The sequence below is a fragment of the Corapipo altera genome, unplaced genomic scaffold (assembly GCF_003945725.1).
Source record: "Corapipo altera isolate COAL_440 unplaced genomic scaffold, ASM394572v1 146, whole genome shotgun sequence".
Taxonomy (NCBI): Eukaryota; Metazoa; Chordata; class Aves; order Passeriformes; family Pipridae; genus Corapipo; species Corapipo altera.
The window spans coordinates 478,508-481,827 of NW_020884981.1; the positions used below are offsets into that span (position 1 = coordinate 478,508).

A 3,320-nucleotide genomic window follows, 5' to 3' on the forward strand; every position below is an offset into this window, starting at 1 on the left:
TAAGAATTAACAGTAGTGTATTTTTCAAACACATCAGAAGTGGGAATTCTGCTGAAAAACTACTGGGCTGGTACCTGCTCAGGGCAGACCCTGCAGCAAGACACAGGCAGCAGGTCCCTGACCTTCCCAAACCAGAGGAGAGGTGGCAAAGGCCAGGCTGATTTCTAGAAAGGGCTCCAAAGGATCCAGGAAACACTGGACTCTTAAACCTGGCTTTGGTACCTGTCAGATATGCTGGAAGATGGAAGAAAATATGGCATTAGAACATGCATGAGAGAACATGCAGTGCTGAGGCAACATCCAGCAAGGCTCAGAGGAGGGAATTCTTGCTAGAACAACATGGAATATGTAAATAATGGCGGATCAGATCAAATATAAACAGCAATTTTTGCAAATTGAACAAAATCTCTCTCCTAAAGCTCTTCAGGACAGTAAGGTGTATTAACAGCGGGGGACAGGCTGGGTGCATGTCACAACCTGGCAGAGAAGAGACCTGCAAGGGGTCACTGAGGGGGAAACAAAGGGAAGAGTATTTTCATTCCCTAGAGCAAAGCCTCGAGGAACAGCACAGGGCTGGAGCTGGCTCAGACCAACAGGAAGCACTTCCCAACGGTGCATGAGCACGCTGTGGGAGGCTGTCTCTGCTGTGGGGATCCAGCATGGAAATGGATCCAGAGGGAACAAGGGAACACACAGAGGGTTGGTTTGCTGGGGCTGTGGGAAGTCCAGGATGCTCCCAGGCCACTCCTGTCTGAGGAGGACAAGGACAAATCTCTGTTGCTGGCTCTGACTCAGCCTTTGATCAGGCCCAGATCTCCCCACCCTGGTCTTACCCCCATCCCATGGCACTTCCCCAGGGGCCAGAGCCTGGGACTGGCCCCAGGACCAGCCCCAGGAGCTCCCCAGTTCCTCCCCCATTCCTGCATCCCTGACAGCCCTTTGGGACAGCAAAGGGTTAAAGCTCACACGCTTACCCATGGATTTGAGAGCCTGAAGATTCAAGACACTAAGGTCTGACCTTGGGACCTGCTCCATCCTGCTCTCCAGAGGCTCTCCAGGAACCCGACCCCTTTGCAGCCAAAATCCAGGCTGGTTTTCAATGCCCGAGGCAGGAATGAGGGAGCAAATTCCTGCTGAGACAAGCTGGGAGGTGCAATGCCAGGGACACAGTTCCCTACAGTGACTGCAGGCACCTAGCTCACCCTGCTGATGCAAATTACCAGTTATGAAATAGAGAAAATTGTTAATTATTTCCCTTTTCATCCATTTGTTATGGCTTTCTTCTTTATTGCTAATTATTAGTTTCAATTCACCACTGAAGTAGGGTGGGGGTTTCTCTTCTCTGGTGTTGGCTTGGTGACTCTTGAAATAAATCCTAAGGAATTGCCTTTTACTACAATTTTCTATCTGCCTTTCCCCATCACTGCTTTTTTCTCAGTTTTTCTTCTCTTTATGGGGTTTGACTTTTTAAAGCATCCTATATTTCTGTTTACTGAATGGATTCTTCTCTGCAGAAATTGAATGTAATCAAGTCGTGATCACTGTTCCCTAGGCAACCTCCAACGAAATTATAGAGCCATGACCATGAATTAACAGCTTTGAAAAGTTAAAAAGGGTTAATAAATCTGCTGGACCAAGGCATTCCCAGCTGAGCCACTGGTCACTGCAGAGAGCTTTGGGACAATGATCTTTGTTCAAGAATTAGGGAAAGACAAAACACCACCCACCAACCTGTAGAGAAAAATTCAAACCAATGTGATGAAGGGCCCTTTCTTTTCTGTCAAAATTCTGAGGGGGTGCTTTGGTTAACAAAGGAATTGCATCTATACTTGCATGGGATGTGGGAATTACTGGAACTGAAGAGGTTGTGCAGGGGTGTGGCAGTGAAGTGAGGCAGTTCAGCATAGCCCTGTTGCCACCTGCAATGCCAGAGGAAAGAAAAGAGTGACTGGAGCACAGTGTCCCAATGCATGTGGTGGGGAGGAATGGGAGAACCCCTCCAGTCTGTCCTGTTGCTCCTGACAGTGTTCAGTTGGTTCAAAAAAATCCAAGAAACAGGCTGCAGAAACCAAGTTGAACACGAGTTAAGCTTCCCAGAGTCATTTGGCAGACTTGTGTCTTTCCTGGGACTTTTCTGTGTGCTTAGTGAATGTTAGGAAAACAATTGGGAGCAGTTGGGAAGGGGCAACCAGCTGGATAAGGTCTGTGCAGGACACCTGGTCTGGAGGCACCTCTTCCAAGCCCTGAAGCTCTATGGTGAGCTCAGTCAGGAGGTCACACCCCAGGGGTTATTTCATGCTGCCTTCCACTGCTGCTCACTCCTGCCTCCCGCTGAGCTTTGGTGGGAGCGGCTGCTCCACTCAGCTCCTCATGGTACGAATTTCCTTCCAGATCCCCTTTGCCTCCTGCTCACAGCCCAGGCTGTGGTGTCCATGGCTCATTGGGACAGGCTTTGAAAAACAACCCTGTTACACGTGAGGTGTTCTGTGGACAGGAAACTCCAGGTCCCCACTGCCCCCTGCTGCCCCTTGCCCTGGGGGCTCAGGGGCCTGGCACCTTCCCCAGGCAAACCCTGGCCTCAGCCCACCTGAAGGGAAAGGTTTAAGACCTCTTTTATGGAAGTACATTGGTGCCTGATTGAGGTTTATAGGTGTAGAATGTACCCAGGGGATGGGATATGCAGAAGCAAACACTGAATACAGGTTCTCATCCCAGCCCTGTGCCACACCTTAACTCCCACACTCACTAACCTGTGAGCTCCTGCCCCACAGTCCCAAGGCCGTTTCTAAGCAGCTTTCTGGTGTTTTTTCTGAAGTAGGGAGCAAACATAGAGCCTGGAAGGCAGCGCTGGGGGCATGGCTGGAGGGGACCCCTGAGGCTCCTTCCCCAGCTCCGGCCCAGGGTGGCCTGACCTGCCCGGCCCGGCAGGGAGAGCCCACGGGCCACGGGACCGCTGTGAGCCCCAGAGTCCCTTCATGGCCCCAGAGTCCCCTCAGAGCCTCCCATGTCCCCTCAGAGCACCCTCAGAGCCCTGTCCCCTCACAGCCCCCGCACAGCTCCCTGTGTCCTCTCAGAGCCCCAGTGCCCCCCCAAAGGACCTTCAGAGTCCCGTGTCCCCTCAAAGCCTGGTGTCCCCTCAGAGCCCTGATGTCCCCAAAAAGCCCCAGGTATCCCTTCACGGCACCCATGTCCCCTCAGAGCCACGATGTACCCTGACAGCCCCAGTGTCCCATGAAAGCTTGCAGTCCCCTCACACCTCAGTGACCCCTCAGAGCCTTGGTGTCCCCTCACACTCCGGTGTCTCCTCACACCCCGGTGTC

The 3,320-nt window shown here is 52.2% G+C and overlaps 1 long non-coding RNA gene across 3 annotated transcripts; it reads right to left on the bottom strand.

Moving 5' to 3' along the window:
- On the bottom strand, window positions 1-3,306 carry LOC113957922. Of its 3 annotated transcripts, none has more exons than XR_003531325.1 (3): window positions 3,185-3,306; window positions 1,830-1,919; window positions 1-234 (listed from the first exon to the last, which is right to left on the bottom strand). It is a non-coding gene; the product is annotated as an uncharacterized LOC113957922 (long non-coding RNA). The 3 variants fall into 3 exon arrangements; XR_003531326.1 differs by lacking the exon at window positions 3,185-3,306 and adding an exon at window positions 2,217-2,581; XR_003531324.1 differs by lacking the exons at window positions 1,830-1,919; window positions 3,185-3,306 and adding an exon at window positions 975-1,098.
- Window positions 3,307-3,320: the final 14 nt, after the last annotated feature.